This window comes from Vombatus ursinus, unplaced genomic scaffold (assembly GCF_900497805.2).
Source record: "Vombatus ursinus unplaced genomic scaffold, bare-nosed wombat genome assembly UNPS02004327.1, whole genome shotgun sequence".
NCBI classification, from domain to species: domain Eukaryota; kingdom Metazoa; phylum Chordata; class Mammalia; order Diprotodontia; family Vombatidae; genus Vombatus; species Vombatus ursinus.
This window is the reverse complement of record NW_020944105.1, coordinates 43481-63184: the sequence shown is the minus strand read 5'-3', so window position 1 is coordinate 63184 and position 19704 is coordinate 43481. Positions and strand designations below refer to the sequence as shown.

The 19704-nt window shown below is 37.9% G+C and overlaps 1 pseudogene; it reads left to right on the top strand.

The window, feature by feature from the left end:
* The first annotated feature begins 202 nt into the window (after positions 1-202).
* On the top strand, positions 203-18990 carry LOC114022921 (annotated as a pseudogene).
* The last annotated feature ends 714 nt before the right edge of the window (positions 18991-19704 follow it).

Here is a 19704-nt window from a genome sequence, read left to right as displayed (position 1 = left end):
CCCGCGGTACTGATAAACGCATGCGCAGTACAGTCCTTCTCGCCCCGTTGCCAAGGCTACAACGGTCTCCAGGGTTGAATCTTCTGTAACTGTTGAGCACTCTGGAGTCTCTTAACCTCCAGTCTCCGGCCATTGCGGTTTTCTGCAGCGGAGGCGAGGGCCCGGAGAAGGCTGAGAGGCCAAGGGAGAACCCCTCGCGAGGATGAAGAAGATACTCGGTTTCGGCAGCAGGAGAGAGATGTGTCCCTCTCGAGCCTCCTCCACCCCGCGGGGGGACAGCGGGGTCCGAGCTTTCGGCCCTAACTCAGGATACCTCGTCAGGGCCAAGGAGCTGGGGAAGATCCACAAAGCTGCCTCCATCGGGGATGTAGCGAAGGTGCAGCAGCTGCTGCTGCTGGGGAAGTCCGGCGTGAACGATCGGGATAAAGTGAACCGGTAAGACGGGGCGGGGAGGGGAGGGAGAAGGGAAGCCTCCCCCCCCGGAGCCGCCTGAGACCCCCCACCCTCCCTCCTCGTGGGTCCGTGTCTTCACTGACCCTTGGAAAAGCTGCTCCCCTCAGCACCGGGGACAGGGCAGCGCCTCTCGTCAGGGTCAGGGGCAGGCTTCTCCTCCTGGACATTGGACAGCAAGTCCCGAAAGCTGGCGTCCCCTCACCCTCCTGCCCGTCCAACTCTAATGAACGGGAAACTCCTTCATTTTACTTTGAGCCAGGGTCCAGCCAACTTAAACTTTCTCAATGGTGACGTGGGAGCAAATACTGCTCTCTTCTAGTGAAATGTTTTGAGTCGTTTCCGTTGTGTCCGACTATCGGTGACGGCATCTGGGGCATTTTCTTGGCAAAGATACTGGAATGGTTTGCCGTTTCCTTCTCCTTTTACAAATAAAGAAACTGAGTTAAACAAGATTAAGTAACTGGCTAGGGTCACAAGAGTATCTGAGGCCAGATTTGAACTCAGGAATATGAGTCTTCCTGACTCCAGGCCCAGCACTCTTATCCATCGTGCCTCCTAGTTGTCCCATCTCGTCTCCTTTAGCAAGCTGTTGACTTGTTTTTCATGATTGTCTTGCATCACTCTCATTTCTCTTCCCAGTTTTTCCTCTACTTCTCTTACTTGCTTCTCAAAATCCTTTTGGAGCTCTTCCATGGCCTGGGACTGATTTATATTTTTCTGGGAGGCTTTGGATGTGGGAGCTTTGACTTTGTTGTTGGAGAGGAGAGAAAGATTGTATGATAACATGGATGAAAACAGCTTTGTACAAACTAGATACATAAAAAATAAATTGAGAGTAATCCCAGAGGAAAGGAACAATTTTTTAAATTTAATTTAATTTAATTTTTATTTTTTTTAGTGTTTTTAAAGATTCATTTAGTTTTCAACATTCACTGCCACAAGATTTTGAGTTCCAAATTTTCTTCCCATGTTGTCCCTCCCCCAACTCCAAGACAGTATGCACTCTGAATAACCTTTCCCCTAATCTGCCCTCCCTTCTATCTCTCCCCCCTTCTCTTATTCCCTTCCTCTTCTATTTTCCTGTAGGGCAAGATAGATTTCTATATCCCATTGCCCATATATCTTATTTCCCAGCTGCATGTGAAAACATTTTTTTTAACATTTGTTTTTAAAACTTTGAGTTCCAAAGTTTCGCCCTTCCTCCCTTTCCACCCACCCTCATTGAGAAGGCAAGCAACTTGATGCAGGTTACACTTGTATAGTCATATAAAACACTTCCATAGTAGTCATGCTGTGGAAAACTAAGTATATTTCCCTTCATCCTATCCCACTCCCATTTATTCTGTTCTCTCTTTTGACTCTGTCTCTCCTTGGAAGTGTTTCCTTCTGATTACCCCTCCCCCTTATCATCCCCCAGCTGTCTTATCTTCTTCCCCCCTATTTTCCTGTAGAGTAAGATACCTTTCCATGCCTAATTGAGTGTGTATGTCATTCCCTCCTTAAGCCAAATCCTATGAGAATAAGATTCACTCATTCCCTCTCACCTTCCCCCGTTTCTCCTGCACTGTAAAAGCCTTTTCTTGTCTGTTTTATGTGAGATAATTTACCCCATTCTACCTCTTCCTTTCTCCTTCTCCCAGTAGAATCCTCTCTCACCCCTTAATTTTATTCTCCAGTTACCACCCATTCATCTTCAACTCACCCTGTGCCCTCTATCTATCAATCTATCTATACATATAATTTTTCCCCCTCCAACTACCCTAATACTGACAAAGGTCTCATGAGTTACAAATATCATCTTTCCATGTAGGAATGTAAACAGTTCAAACTTAGTAAGTTCCTTATGATTTCTCTTTCCTGTTTACTTCTTCATGCTTCTCTTGAGTCTTGTATTTGAAAGTCGATTTTCTATTCAGCTCTTGTCTTTTCATCAAGAATGCTTGAAAGTCCTCTATTTCACTGAATATCCATTTTCCCCCCTAAAAGGATTATACTCAGTTTTGCTGGGAAGGTGATTCTTGGCTGTAAGCCTATCTCCTCTGCCCTCCAGAATATCATATTCCAAGCCCTCCAGTTCCTTAATGTGGAAGCTGCTAAATCCTGTGTTATCCTGATTGTGTTTCCACAATACTTGAATTGTTTCTTTCTTGCAGCTTTGTCCTTGACCTGGAAACTCTGGAATTTGGCTACAATATTCCTAGGAGTAGTTTTCCTTTGGGGATCTCTTTAAGGAGGTAATTGGTGGATTCTTTCCATTTCTATTTTACCCTCTGGTTCTAGAAATATCAGGGCAGTTTTCCTTGATTGTTGATGTATAAGCTCTTTTTTTTAATCATGGCTCTCAGATAGTCCAATAATTTTTAAATTCTTTCTCCTGGATCTATTTTCCAGGTCAGTTGTTTTTCCAGTGAGATATTTCACATTGTCTTCTATTTTTTCATTCTTTTGGTTTTGTTTTACAATGTCTTGATTTCTCATAAAGTCTCTAGTTTCCAGTTGCTCCAATCTAATTTTTAAGGAAGTATTTTCTTTGGTGGGCTTTTGGACTTCCTTTTCCATTTGGCCAGTTTTGGTTTGGAAGGCATTCTCCTCCTCATTGGCTTTTTGGAACTCTTTAGCCACTTTAGGCTATTTTTTAAGGTGTTATTTTCTTCAATTTTTGGGGGGGGTCTCCTTTAGCAAGCTGTTGACTAGTTTTTCGTGATTTTCTTGCATCACTCTCATTTCTCTTCCCAGTTTTTCCTCTACTTCCCTTACTTGCTTCTCAAAATCCTTTTTGATCTCTTCCATGGCCTGGGACCAATTCAAATTTGTCTTGGAGGCTTTGGCTGTAGGAGCTTTGACTTTGTTGTCTTCTTCTGGTTATATGTTTTGATATTCTTTGTCACCAAAGTAAGATTCTATGGTCTGACTCTTTTTGTGCTGCTTGCTTATGATCTCAGCCAATTATCTGAGTTATAAACTCTTCGGTAAGGTAAGAGTCTGGTTCCAGTGTGAATAATATACTGTCCCAAGCTTCGGCAGTTTTGTGTATCTGTTTTCAGAGATACTTCTAGGGACCTGTAAATTTTCAGTTCTTCCAAGGTGGTATGATCAAGGGCAAAGTGTTTACTCCTTTCCTGACCTGTTCTCTGGTCTATGAGTAACCACAATCACTCTTTTCTGCCTTGGAACTGTGAGGAGGATTCTCTCTCCACTGCCACTACAAGCTGCACCATGCCAGCATTCCTCCTCACCCCAGGATCTCCACCCAGAACTGTGACCCAGATCCAAGCACAAGCAAAGCAAGAGAATCCTGCCTCAGCACACTCTGATCAGCCACTGGATTCCCCCTCAGTCTGTGGGACTGAAGCTCTGGAATCAGCCACAGCCCCTGGGGCATGCCAGGACTGGGGCTGGGACCTAGCTTCTCTCACGTGGTCACAGAGTTTCCCTACCAACCTTATAAGTTGTCTTTGGTGTTTGTGGGTTGAGAAGTCCAGAAATGCTACAGCTGCCCATGATTCAGTCCTCTGAGGCCTACTTCAGGTTCTCTGAGGCTTGATTTTTGCCTGCGTGCCTGCACTGAACTATGTTTCTCTCCCAGCCCAGAGTGATAGACCTTTCCAATCAACCATCCAGATTGTCTTGTGCTGGAAATTTATTTCACTCTGTCTTTTTTGTGGTTTCTGCTGCTCTAGAATTTGTTTAGAGAAATTTTTACAGGTATTTGGAGGGTTTGGTGGACAGCTCAAGCAAGTCACTACTTTTACTCTGCCATCTTTACTCCACCCCCAGAAGGCACTGGTTTTAAGGGAGATCGAGGAAGACTTCTGATGCAAGGCAAGACTTAGCTGAGACTTGAAGGAAGCCAGGAGGTGGAAGTAAGGAGGGACAGCATTCCAGTCATGGAGACAGCCAATGAAGACCCTTAGTGTCAGAAGATGGAATGTTATGTGTGAGGAACAGTCAGTCAACAGATATTTATTAATGTCTGCTATGAAACCGACACTGTGCTAAGAGCTGGGGATACAAATAATGGTGAAAGACAATCCCTGCTGTCAAGACACTCAACTTCTGTTAGAGGAGACAACATGAAAACAGCTATATATAAACAAGTAAACTGGATATAATCAACAGAGGAAGACATCAGCATTAAGGGGGATTGGGAATAGCTTTTTATAGAATGTAGGATTTTAGTTCGGATTGGAATAATCCTGATGGAAGAAGAGATGGAGAGAAGAGAGGAGAGAATTCCATACATGGAGGGACATCTAGTGAAAATGCCAAGAGTCAGGAGCTAGGAATGTCTTGTGCTAGGATCAGCAAAACATCTCCATGCTTACTCTCCCAAACCAAACTACTAGAAAAATAAACCAATATGTTGCACCCAGTATAGAGCAGAAGGAGACTAGTAATCATAGGAAATGCAACTCATCTCACAATTTGCTGAAAGTCTTTTACATTTACAGCCCTACCAAAAGACATATATTCAAAAGGGTATCATCTATTTTATTTTTGTCTTGAAATACTTCTAATAAGAATCCTCCTGCCCCAAACAAATCCTAAGTTCTTGAAAAGAGGTTATTTGTCAGTATTTTACATTTAAAATAAAGATTTAGAACACAATTTTACTGCATTATAAAGAGAGGTAAAACAGGTATGAAAACAGGTATAATGTAAGGAGATTGTTATTCATGTCTAGTTTATAGAATCAGGTTCATTACTCTCTCAGTATACTTAATATTGATATCCAATTAAATGAGTTTCATATGGGATATGAACTGAATATGTGGTTTGACTTGTATAAGGAACTCCTTTTACCACTGCAGGTCAGTATCTTCTCTGCAACTTAGAATCTTAGAAAATTGCTTAGATCAATTAGAGGTTAAGTGACTTTCCCTGGGTCACACAGCCAGTGTGTGTCAGAGGTAGGATTTGAACACGTCTAGTAGGTCTTGGCAAGCTTCAAGGATAGCTTTCCCTCCACCATACTGTGCTGTTTCACTTGAGTTTATTGAACAATGTATACAATAGAATTTTTAAAGATAAGTCACATAAATTATGCATAGGGAAGTTACGTTCCAACTGTATTTGTTTTTTTTGGTTTTTCTGTTCCATTTTATTTCTGACTTTGTCCCTCCCCATCCCCTGTTCAAACAGCATTCCTTTGGGAGCAAAGATTTTTTAAAAGTTCAGCAAAAACAAATGGCACATCAGCCACATTTGACAGCTTTTGCAACCTTCCGCATCCAAATTCTTCTTTCTTTTGACCCTGTCCCTTCTCAGAAGTGTTTGCTTCTGATTACCCCCTTTCCCAATCTGCCCTCCTCTCTATCATTCCCTTACTCTCTTGTCCCCTTGTCCCCCTATTTTCCTGTATGGTAAGACAGATTTCCACACCCAATTGAGTGTGTATGTTATTCTCTCCTTAAGTCAAATCTGATGAGAATAAGATTCACTCATTTCCTCTCACCTTCCCCCATTTCCCCTCCACTGTAAGAACCTTTTCTTTTCTGTTTTTTTGTTGTTTTTTTTTGTGTGGGATAATTTAGCCCATTTTACCTCCCCCTTTCTTCTTCTCCTAGTATATTCCTCTCTCACCCCTTAATTTTATTCTCCAGATATGACCCCTTCATTTTCAACTCACCCTGTGCCCTCTATCTATCTATATATATCTATCAAATGTATTTTTAAGGGACATGTATGTTCTATTTTGTTTGTTAAACATTGAAAATCTGTGGAATCCTGGATGGAAATTTGATGGTTCAAAGTGCATTATTCACTTCTCCAAATTGAATTTTGCATATTTTCACCATAATTGGTGAAATATTGAAATATACAAATAATTATATATGTTCTTAGAAACAATGAAGCACTGTCCTGCTGTAAATTTGCCCCATATTTTTTCATGTCATTTCCAATATCAGTCACTCATTAGCTTTCAGAATTAAAAGTGAAAGGCTGTATTTTGAGTTTTTCTTAGTATTTTTACTTGTCCTAAAAGCCAAGAAATATAGGCATTTGCATGTTCCTTGTGCATGTTCTTAGGCAGATGTCAGTGTACCCAACTTCATATTTACAGAGTCAAAGTAGGAATGTATAAGTGAGAACAGCTCCATAGGTTAAAGCAGCTGAGTACTGGCTTAATGAAACTGCTGAAGTCAAAGGCTTTTATGGTTGGCTGACTATCCTCACTGACCTTCTTCTGATGGATATACTGTGATTTGTAGACTAATAGCTTTTGCCCTTGACATTTATATTTTTTTAGACCCTGAGTCTAATTTGCATAGCAAGAATACAGGATCTGGCACATAACAAGATTTTATTGGAGACTATTAATCATGTTTTGTTGATATGATTATTAAAAATAATTTAAATAGAATAATGATAATGGAAATGAGTGTAGGCAATCATTTGTTAAACATAAAAATGTTACCTAAAACTAAAGAAAAAACAACAATCCTACAACCACTCACTATACAGTTAAAAAAATGCTAGTCCCTTGTCAAGGTTGAGGTACTTTTAAATGTGTTCAGTAGTGACCAAAGAAGAGAACCTTTGCCAGTTGAGCCTGAATGGTAGGTCAACTAGACATTTATCCATTAGTTTTTAGATTGACTGTACTTCATATAGAAAGAGACACTCCCAGAATGATGAACATTGTATTTGCAAACATAAGCTACTTGTGAACTCAGATTGAAAACTGTCACAGACTATTCTCTCTCCTCTACCTTCATGGCCATGAATAGCAACCACGTTGCCCTGCCTCCCCCCATAGTACCACCCAATCAGTGTGAAGGCTGACTCAGCATCTTCATCTTTCCTCTTATTTTCCCCTAATATAAGCATTTGATGCTGCTTTGCTTCCTTCCTCTCTGATTTCTTTCAGTACTCATAACTCCAATTTCCTGTTCAAGAAATTTCCCAAATGTACACAAACAAAATTTTCATTCCTTCTCCTCTCTCTGTCAATTACTTCCCAGGAATATATCTCTCCACCCTGAGTCTTCTACCCTGTCTCCCTTTTCTTTTTTTTTTCTTTTCTTTCTTGTCCCTTTTCTCAGTAAAAAAAATCCTACCTTAATTATAGCTGATAAACATGGGATATACCTGGCTTAAGAAAGAGAAAATTAGTGTAAGCTGAATGAACAAATCTCAATTTTTTTGAAGTTCCCTTCACTATTTCCATAATCAAAGGCTTCATTTCATGTCTTCTGTTCTAATTAAACTTTTTTTCTTTAAGCATTAGCATCGAATATTTTAAGAGATACAAAAATATTAATCACTGTTGTTTTCTCTTTTGTTTAATTACTAATTTAAGATAATATTGTCTTATCAAAAATAGTTTTCAACTGTGGATAGAGTGCTGGATCTGGAAGGTCAGGAAGGCCTGAATTCAAATTCAACCTCAGACACTTTCTGGTTCTGTGACCCTGCACAACTTACTTAACCACTGTTTGTCTCAGTTTCTTCAACTATGAAATGAGGCTAATAATAGCACTTACTTCCCAGAGTAATTACAAGGATCAAATGAGATAATATTTGAAAAGTGCTTAGCACAGTGTCTGGGACATAAAAGATACTTGCTGGATCCTAGTTTCCTTCCTTCTCAGGATACATCTAACGACATCACCATTGTAGCTGGGAAGATGGAGAAGGAAGAAATCTCTCCTTTTCTACCTGCCTGAAGCACTCTGAAAGAAGGCATGAAGGAAAAGCCAAAAGGGGAGTCCTGAAGAACAAGAAAAAATGAAAAATGTACATAAATGAATATTTAGATCCACATTCATTACATCATGAATACATGATTTTGTTGGTGTGGATATTCCCTCCACCTATACATATCATAACCTCTTTACAACTTGGTAGATGGTTAGCCAGGGACAACTAGGTGGTTCAATGGATAGAATGCACTGCCTGGATCCAGGAAGACTCATCTTTGTGAATTAAAATCTGGCCTCAAACTCTTACTATCTATGTGACCCTGGGCAAGGCACTCAATCCTGTTTGCCTCAGTTTCCTCATCAGTAAAATGAGCTGAAGAAGGAAATGGCAAACCACTCCCATGTCTTTGCCAAGAAACCCCAAATAGGGTCACAAAGAGTCGAACACAACTCAAGTGACTGAACAACAGAGATTGTCTTTGAGATTTGCTATTGATAAACTATTCATCCTCTTGTGACCAACCTGGTGATGTCTTTATGACCTTAGTTAGTTTGGTTCATGGACAGCAGAAGTACCAGGCTCTTACTTCAAATCTTGCCAGCATGGTAGGGCTACCAAAACTTGCACCCTGCTGGGATAGCCTTTAGCAACATAGAGCCACTTCAACTGTCCAATGCTGCATTGCAGTAAGACTTTAGTAGAAAATGCATTCACATGTGCATATATGCTTGTACAAATACACAATATGCAAATATGTAAATGTTTTTCTGAGGCAGCTGCTTTGCTAAATATTTCATAATTATGGATACTTTTAGTGGAAAAAAGTTGTTATTAGGCTTAACAGCCAGGCAGGGTGATAGATGCCTGTAATCCCAGCTACCAGAGAGGCTGAAGCTGGCAGATCTCTTGAACTCATGAGTTCTGAGCTGCAGTGGGCTATAATAGTACGGTGTCTGCACTGAGGCTGACATCAGTATGATGAGTCCCAAAGTACAAGGGACTGTCAAGTTACCTATGGAGAGGTGAACAAGCCAATGTCAGAATGAGCAGAGTTCCCATGCCAGTCTGTAGTGAAATCTTAATATACCTGCTATTTTTTTTCCCCTGACAATTTTGTCCACCATGTCTAACAATAAGAACTAATGTACATTTTATATTTCTTAGGGTGAGAGTAATGGCCACTTATATTTATTTTGGCAGTGATTTACACTTCAAGCATGAGAATAATAATGCATTTTATGTTAGAAATAACACTAATAATTGTACAGTTTTGATTGTTTTGTTGTAGTACCTTTTCAAGCAAACACATAGCTCTCTCATTTCCATAGAACGCCTTTACACCTGGCCTGTGCTAGTGGATAATGAGATGTTGTGTCTCTCTTAGTAGAGAGAAAATGCAATCTAAACCTGCATGACGATGACAGTCTAATGCCTTTAATTAAGGTATGTACTAGTTAACCATGCTGGTCAATGAAATGCATTTTGATTTCTCTCTGATTAAGAAAATATGATTTACTTACTTGTTTAAATATCACTAATGATGCTTTAGTATACTAAATTTTATCTTAGAGTACTTATTGTCTCTTTCTCTATATTATATTGACAGGCAGTAGAGTGTCAGCAGGAGGAGTGTGCAACTATCCTGCTTGAACATGGAGCAGATCCTAATCTTGTGGACGCCAACAACAACACTGTGCTTCACTATGCTGCCTCTGGATGAAACACAGCTATAGCAGCAAAGCTGCTGAGACATAAAGCAGCTATTGAAGCAAAAAACAAGGTAGAAGCCCACCTCTTGTACATTAAAGTATTTTATGAGCTAAAATGTGTAATCAGGTAGTGTCTAGTTCACGTATTTTATAATTTGTATATTCATTGAAGCATTTCTTTAATGAAAATAACTTAAAATAATTCTGTAATCCAAGTTCATTGGCCTTTGGAATTTTTTTTTTCTTTTTCTTTTTTTGGTGAGGCAATTGGGGTTAAATGACTTGCTCTGGAATTTTCTAATGGGAGTGGGGAAGGAACAAGAGAGGAGATTTCAATCACATGGGAACTCCTCTATGTTTTAATCTTATAGTAGGGATCCTTAACCTGGGATCCATTACCTTAAAAAACCAACAATAACTTTATAATTATTTCAATGTAATTGGCATCCTGTGCATTCTATATATTTTAGACATTTAGAAACATTATTCTGGAAAAGGGTCCATGACACAAAAAAATTTAAGAAACCCTGTCTTAGGGAGTGTCCTGCAGTACTGAAATGTTAAGTGATTTCCCAGGGTCACCCTGCCAGTATAGATGTGTCACCATCAGGCCTTGAATCTAGGTCTTACTGACTTTGAGACTAGCTCTTTATCAATTTCATTACAGCTGTCTCTCCAGAATTTTCTTTGTATGATATATTAGGTCTGCTCCCCAGAATTCAATGGTTCTACCAAATATTTGCCTGCAATGCTTTTCTACATATAGAACTTTACTTATGATAACACAATGTTAATTTGTTATGTAGAAATGCCATAATTTTTTTAAAAAATCTTTTAAACATTCATTCCTACAAAGTATAAAACTACACACAGAATTTTCACAGGAACAAATTCTTAAGTGTATATGGGTTTTTTTCTATTTCCTAAAGACTGTACCATTTCCTTTCTAGAGCTATTCAACAACTCCTGATTTTTAAGAAAAAGGTTTAACTCTTAGTCACTGCTATTAGAGAGAAAAAACATAAAGTACACATTAGGAGGGATGGAAAGAGAGGGAAAATGCCAGGAGAATGACTTTCTTCCAGGTTTAACCACCTTGAGACAAGATTTTCTTGAGTTTTGATGTTGGTTTTACACACTCAAGGGCAATGAGTAAAAAGAACTAGTCAACTTCAAAGTTGACCAGGGTATAGCTTTAGCTTAGCAGAGTTTCGAGGAAATAAGGTTGGCTGCATGCAGACAGCAGTAGATCGTGACATGAAGATAGTAAGGAAGGAAGAGACTCCTGAAATAATATGAAACAGTCTCTTTCAAATCCTGGGTTTCTATATCCTGATCACAAATTAATAGCTGGAAAGAATCCCAGAGGCTATCTAGTTTAATTCTGTCATTTTACATATGAGGAAACTAAATTACAGAGAAGCAAAATAATTTGCTTATGATCACACAGGAACTAACTATCAGAAGCAAGATTTATGCCCTGGTCTTCTTGCTCCAAAATTCCATTGTACCATATTTCCTTAACATGTCATTAGCAAGTTCACAGGATGTTCACAAAATGCCTTAAGCTGAATTGATGTATATATAGAATTCTTGCATACTGTAACAATATCTTTAATATGATTTTGCAGGAAGGCTATATACCACTTTTGCTTGCAATTACAGAAAAGAACCACGATATGGTAGATTTTTTTCTTAAAGAATGGAGCAAATGTAAATGCCTCAGATAACTCTAAAAGGTACAGTAATTAAAGCTTGAAATAAAAAAGGGAAAGTTTCTAAAGGAATAAAAACAACTTAAACCATGGAACACATGGCACAACAATAATTGAAACTGATTATCATTGTGAAAGGGTAAAAAATGTCCACAAATATCCAGTATGAAAAGAAAAACTATTATTTATGACTGTAACAGAAAGCAGTTCATGTGGGCCTGCCAACCACTGTTAATTAGTGATTACTATTTGCAGTTTTCTTTAACTGATGTAAAGTTAGTTAAGATTTTCCCATAGAAGTTTTGTACTCTAGTGATTCAGGTGATTCTCTTTATGAAATCTTCATGTCACCCATGAGAATTATAGTATGTGTTTTCTGCTCCTTCTTCCTTTCATTATCCTTATGAATATGCACAATGACAAATACAATTCAATACAAGAATAATATGATGAAATGTTTTGATGAACCCCTGATGTTATCATTGTGGATACTTATGCCACTGGTTCACAATTTAATCCTTCCTTGCTTTCTTAACCTACATGATTTTTGTCCTTGTCATTCCATAAATTCTTCATAGAGGATCCAGGAAAGACACTGAAGCCTTCTCCTGGTTCTTTTAATATTTGAGGACCACCTTTGACTCAGCAATACCACTTCTAGGTCTATATCCCAAAGGGATCATAAAAACGGGAAAAGGACGTACATATACAAAAATATTTATAGCAGCCCTTATTGTGGTGGCAAAGAATTGGAAATTGAGGGGAAGCCTATCAATTGGAGAATGACTGAACTAGTTGTGGTATATGAAAGTAATGGAATACTATTGTGCTATAAAAAATGATGAGTAGGCAGACTTTAGAAAAACTTGGAAAGACTTATATGAACTGATGCTGAGTGAAATGATCAGAACCAGGAGAACATTGTACACAGTAACAGCCACACTGTGTGATGACTGACTTTAATAGACTTAGCTCTTCTCAGCAATGCAAGGATCTAAGACAACCCCAAAAGACTCACAGTGGAAAATGCTATGCACATGCAGAGAAAGAACTGTGGAGTCTGAATGCAGATGGAAGCATACTATTTGCTCTCCTTTTTCTTTGTTCTTTTGTTTTATTGTTTCTTTCTCATGATTCCTCCCATTAGTTCTAATTGTTCTTTACATCATGACTAATGGGAAAAGATGCTTAATATGAAATGTACAAGTAGAGCCTGTATCAGATTGCATGCTGTCTTGGGCAGGGTAGGAGAGGGAGGGGGAGAAAATTTAAAGCTCAAAATCTTATGGAAGTGTATGTTGAAAACTAAAAATAAATAAATTATTAAAAATATTTGAGGATCAATGGAACCAAAATGTTCTCTGCCTTTTAGTTTCAATGCAAGATTAGGCCACCTCTTTTTCTGTTCATACATGTCTTTGCTAATGTCTCTCATACAATTTACTACGTCAAAGTCACTATTACCTGAACCTCCTTATACTCATCATGTATATTTCCCTGGCTTTTGGGATTACCTACAATTTTGATCCTTCCGAGATCATGTTTTTAGTTTTTGGATTTTTAAAAAATCACTGTGGGCACGTAGCATTCCTGAGAGAATACTGGCATTTATAAAATGATCTTTTGTGGCAGTGTGATCATTGGAAGTGTTGTGTAGTGTCTCAAATTAGATGCAGTTGGATCTCCTTTTCTCAATGATTGTATCCCAGTGCCCTACTGTTCTTTGATTCCCATCCAGGCAGTGTGCACACGTGTGTATACATGTAAACACCTCTACAAAGATGTAGCTAGACCAACTAGATGGCGCTACCTATTGAACTATGTGGAATCTAGGAAATATTCACTTTTCATCCTTATTTTTGGCATGGATTCTTAGACCAATCTGTTTTGATTATGTTTGGATTTCATCAAGGAACCTTTTTCATGTTCCAGGGCTTGATATAAGTAACACAGTGTCATCTAAAAATTAGAGATGAAGACCAATATTGCTTTACAAAACAATGAAAAGAAGTTGAAAAGAAAATAAATGTGTAGGTTGTTTGACATGAAGCCTGAGCCAGATCATCCTGAGAGCATTTGTCTATGGAATTGGAAGAGTGACAATGAATATATATGGAATAGAACAGAACTACCAATATTTCTATTTTCATTAACACTAATAGTAGAACATGTGGATTCATGCAGCTCAGTATCTACAATGGTACTTTACAAGTCTAATTCAGGAAGAGTAGCTAGACCTGATCAGATATATATATAGAAAAAATTTGTTATGGATGAAGCACAATTATAAAGTTACTTCAAAATCATTCTTAAAGGTATTTGAAAGAAGGGAAGATTCCAGTAAAATGGTAAAGGTCCCTTCCTACTGAAATAAAAATATATAAATATTGAAAAGTAATAGATTTGATTTTTCATTGAGCTGAGATCTCAAAAAATGTGTGTGGTATCTTTTTGAGCCTTTCTGAACTTTAACTTTATTTTTTAAAACAGTATTTTTTCCCTGTTTACATGTCGAGACAATTTTTGGCATTCATTTTTACAAGATTTTGAGTTCCAATTTTTTCCCTCCATCCCTCTCCTTTTTTGAAAATGGTAGGCAGTTTGACATAGATTATACATATGGTATCATGTAAAACAAAAGGAAAAAAAAACAGGAAAAAGAATAAAGTAAATGAAAAAAGCTTCAATCTGCTTTAGGAGTTCTTTATCTGGATGTGGATAGCATTAATATTTCTTTCTTTCTCCATTTGATTTTGAGGTTTTTATGCTCTAATACATGGTTGATTTTTGTGTAAGTGCCATGTACTGCTGAAAAAAAGTTATTTTCCTTTCTGTTCCCATTCCATTTTCTCCAAAGACCTGTTATTCTATGTATTCTAATTATCTATTTACCTCCTTAGTTTCCTTTGTGTTTATTTTTGTGGTTGGATTTGGGTTCTGAGAGGAGACAGTGTAGGTCCCCCACTAGTATAGTTTTCCTGTCTGTTTCTTCCTCTAACCCACTTCTCCTTTAATAATTTGGATGCTATACCATTTGGTGCATATATGTTTAGTATTGATATTGTTTTATTGCCTATGACACCTTTTAGCAAGATGTAATTTCCTTTCTTATCTCTTTTAATTAGGACTGTTTTTGCTTTTACTTTGTCTGAGATCAGGATTATTTCTCGTAAAGGTATATTCCTTCATATTCCCACTCAGTTTTCTACAGAAATCTATCATATCTAACTTTTCCAGAATTTTATTCACCTCCTTAACTTCTTTCTTGTTTATTCTGTGGTTAGATTTGTCTAGTTATGAGAGGGGGATGTTGAGATCCCCTATTAGTATAATTTTGCTGTCTATTTCTTCCTATAACTCACTTAACTTCTCCTCTAAGAATCTGGATGCTATTTCACTTGGTGCTTATATGTTTAGTATTTATGTTGCTTTGTTGTCTATGATATCTTTTAGCAAGATGTAGTTTCCTTCCTTATCCCTTGTAAGTAGCTCTACTTTTGCTTTTAATTTTTCTGAGATCAGGATTGCTAGCCCTGCTTTTTTTTTTACTTCAGCTGAAGCATAATACATTGTTCTCCAGCCTTTTACTTTACTCTGCTTTAAGTGTGTTTCTTGTAAACAATATATTGTATGATTCTGGTTTTTAATCCATTCTGTTATCTGCTTCTGTTTTATGATAGAGTTCATCCCACTCACATTCACAGTTATGATTATTAATTGTGTATTTCCCTCCATCCTATTTTTCCTCCTGTTTGTCCTCTCTCTCCTTTCACTCTTTCCCTCCACACCAGTGTTTTGCTTCTGTCTATTACCTCCCCTGGTCTGTGCTCCCTTCTGTCAGTCCCACCCCCCTCTCCTGGTTTTAATCTCCTCCCCTCCTACCTCACTGTCAGGTAAGATAGATTTCTATATTCAACTGATTGTGCATATTATTCCCTCTTTGAGCCAGTGTTGATGAGAGTAAGATGTAAGCAGTGCACATCACCCACCCTTCCATCATCTTTTCCAAATTTACCCCATTCTACCTCTCCCTTCCTTCAGCATTCAATGTACTCCTCTTTGTCACCCCTTAATTATTTTTATGCCATTCCCTCAAATTCACCATATATATATATATATATATATATATACTTTGTCTACGTATGCTCCTTCTAGCTGTACTATTAGTGATACAATTTTTAAGAATCATAAGTATCATCTTCCCATGTAGGTATGTAAACAGTTTAGCTCTATTGAATTTCCTATGTTTTCTTTTCCCTTTTTACCTGTTTATACTTCTCATGGTTCTTGATATTGGAGATCGAATTTTTAGTTTAATTCTGGTCTTCTCATGAAAGCTTAGACTCCTATTTCACTGAATGACCATTTTTTTTATCTTGATATATTATGCTTAATTTCACCTGGTAAGTGATTCTTGGTTGTAGTCCTAGCTTCTTTGCTTTGCAGAATATTGTGTTCCATGACCTCTGATCTTTTAATGTTACAGCTGCTAAGTCCTGTGTAATCCTGATTGTTGCTCTCCAATATTTGTATTGTTTTGTTTTGTTTTGTTTTTTTCTGGCTGCATGCCGTACTTTTTCCTTGACCTGATAGTTCTGAATTTTGGCTATAATGTTCTTTGTGGTTTTTATTATGAGATCTCTTTCCTGAAGCAATAGATGGATTCTTTCAGCCTATTTTGCCCTCTGATTCCAGGATATGTAGGCAGTTTTCCTTGTTAATTTCTTGAAAGATACTGTCCATGTCCTCCTTTTGATTATGACTTTCAGGTAGTCCAGTGATTCTGATGTTGTCTCTGCTGGATCTGTTTTCCAGGTCAGTTGTTTCTCCCATGAGGTATTTTTTATTTTCTTCTATTCTTTCTTTCTTTTGAATTTGTTTGATTGATTTTTGATGTTTCCTAGAGTCATAAGTTTCCATTTGCACAATTTTAATTTTTAGGAGTTGTTTTTCTCTATTAGCTTTTGTAGTTCCTTTTCCATTTGGCCAAATGTACTTTTTAAGGAGTTATTTTCCTCAGTGGATTTTTGAATCACCTTTTCTATTTGTCCATTTTGGCTTTTTAAACAGTTGTTTTCTTTTTCTAAGCTGTTGACTCTTTTTTCATAATTGTCTTGCACCACTGTCATTTCTATTGCCAATTTTCCTTCTAACTCTCTTAAATGATTTTTAAGCTCCTTTTTGAGCTTTTACAGGAGTTCTTGCTGGGCTTGAGACTGCTTCCCATTTTTGTTTGGGGTTTTGCTCATAGGTGTTTTGACATTGTTGTCCTCTTCTGAGTTTGTGTCTTGATCTTCCCTGTCACCATAATAACTTTCTATGATTAGATTCTTTTTTGTCGGGTTTTTTTTTTGCTCATATTTTTTGACTTTTTTTCCTTTCTTTTGAATTTGAGCTCTCTCCCCAGGAAGTGGTAGGGGCACTGTCTCAGGCTTTTTGTGCCAGGGGCTGCAGGCCCTGGCTGTTTACCTGGTGTTGCACCAATGTTGTGCTGAGGCCCTGGGGAGGCCCTCTGTGTCTGGTGCTATGCTCAGGGAGTGAGTAGGGGGATGGCTGGCACTCTCATAGGTCGTAGAGGTCTAGTAGCTGACCTGATGCTGAGCCGGAGTCCTAGTGCTAGTGTCTGGCAAGTGCTGAGGTTGGTGGAGTGTTTCTGCATTTCCCTGGGGATGCACTAAACCACTTGGCAGTCTGGCCACTGGTGACTGCTTAATTGATTAAGCACCTGTAGGGTTGGTGTCTACTTGTTTGCCTGGGGCTACACTGGTGAAGCATTTAGAGTGTGGCAGCTGGATGTTGCCTGTTTGCCCAGGGGAAGCATGTGGTGGTTCTCAGAGCTGGAGACTACCTATTACCTTAGCTATGCTGAGGCACATGGGGGGGTCCTAGTGTGTACGTTGGCCTGTTCCACCACACTGGGGCTCAGGATCTACCACTGGTTTGCTGAGGTTGGGCTTGCTGCTGGCTTGCTGGAATACTTCTTGTCCTAGAACATGCTTCCCTTCTACCTGAGTGAGACAGACCTTTCCTGATGATATTCCAGGTTTCCTGGGCTCAAAGATTGTTTCATCCTGTCTTTTTGCTGGTTCTGCAATTCCAGGGTTTGTTTTGGGGTGCTATTTTATGGTTGTTTGGAGGTGAATATGGGAAAGTTATGGTGAATTACTGCTTACTCCACCATCTTGGTTCCCAGAACTAAATATTAACTTTAAAAAAAAAACTAACATTTAAAATATATGACAATAGTAACTACTAATACTAGAATTTATGACTCCATCAGTTTTGATGTGTCTCATAATCCCCTATTTCCCACCCAAATATGCTTCAGTGTTTCCTTTTGGGCCTTTCTTGTGTTTGGTATTGGAAAGTTAGGATTAGAGAAAAAAGTTTAAACAAAGTAAACATTTCTACCTGCTAAAAGGAGTTTATTAATACTTCAAAATACCTTAAATATAATCATGATTTCATCAGTGAGGATCCTCTTTATTCTAATTCAACCTTTAACCTAGTCATTCTGTTGTATCAGTTATCATTAAGTAGTCAAGGGAGAGCAAACCTTCACAAGTTATTACTGATACTGCTACAGTGCTACCTTAGGCAAAAAGCCCACAAATCATTCATCATACGACAAACTCAGTACTTCAGAGCATTTATGCTTTCATCATTGTGGATATTCCCTCTACTGGTGCAGCTTATAATCATGCTAAATCTTAATAAATGAGTCATGAGTTAATGGGCCTTCTCCAAATCAAGTGCTGCTAGCTTTCTGATGATGAACCTTTGTTTACTTACTTTGGTGTGTCCTTTGTTATGACTTAAAATAGCTTTTTTCTGGATTAGCCTTTGACAACCATGGGTCACCTCCACATTTTGAAGTGGCTTTGGAGTAGGACTTTAGTGGAGTGAGTTGCCAAGATTATTTCTAATCTAATCATTTTCAAAGAACCTCCACTTTAATTTGAAGGCCAGTAAATAAGTGGAAACTCTATGTAGGGTACCTAGCAGAAAGTCCTTAACTATTGCACACAAGTGGCTTTGACATATGCCCTTCTTATCTAGCCTTAAATGTGGCAATTCCTGCTAAAACTCTAAGGGGAAGAAAAAATAATACCTCTCTTATCTTTCATTCTGGTTTTAATTGCCAATTTTCATGCTGCACATGAGCAATAAAAGTACTCATATCCATCACTAAGTGTTCATGCTCCACATACATATTAACTCTAAAGAATTTGAGATATCTTCTTCTGGAAACATATCAAGAAAAGCTGATTAAATGTGACTTCTTTAAATTACAAAATGTGAATTGTTTTCTTTGTTATTCTAGAACAGCCATTATGCTTGCTGTCAGTGGTGAACCAACAGACATAGTCAGTCTTCTTCTTCAATATGACATTGATCTCTCTTGCCAAGATGAATGTGGATGGACAGCTGAGGAATATGCTAGTGTCAGCTGTCATTCTATGTAAGTACTAACATTATAATTCTAATTATCTCTATATAACTGCATTTAAAAGATTTTTCCTCCATACAGTTGAGACTACCTGGGACTTTTATAGTTGCCTAATATAGTAAGCATCTGGCAAGCATACTTCAAGGCACTAAGAAGAAATTGGGCAAATGGCAAAGTTAGGTTCTCTAAGTTCAGGAAGACATAAGCAAGAGACACAGTACAAGGTCGAGTTAGGTAACCTGAGATCAGAATTTTAAGAAGTAATAATAATAATGATAATAGCTGCCATTTTTATAGTTCTTTAAGGTTTTCCAATGTTTTCCATACATTTTATTATTTGACCTTCACAAAAGTTCTATAATTTACTTATACTGTCTGACTTAGAGAGGTAGTATTTTTTGTTTTTTGTTTTTAACTTTTGCTGACACCTCTCATATTATAGTAGACCTAAAGTTAGTTTTAGGGAAAATAACATTATGTCTTAGACGCCTTCAAATGAGTGATAACTAAAAAGAATAAATCATAAATATTAATAGTCAACATTAGAATTTACAGAGTGGCAGTGGATCTGGGGAGAAATCATGCCTCTCATTATATGTGTGACCTTGGACAACTGTTACCTTTTCTGGGACTCAGTTACTTAATCTATAAAATAAAGAGATTGAAGTAGATGACAAATATAGACCCTTTCAGCTTTAAACCTACAGTTCTGTAATACTGTGACTCTGAA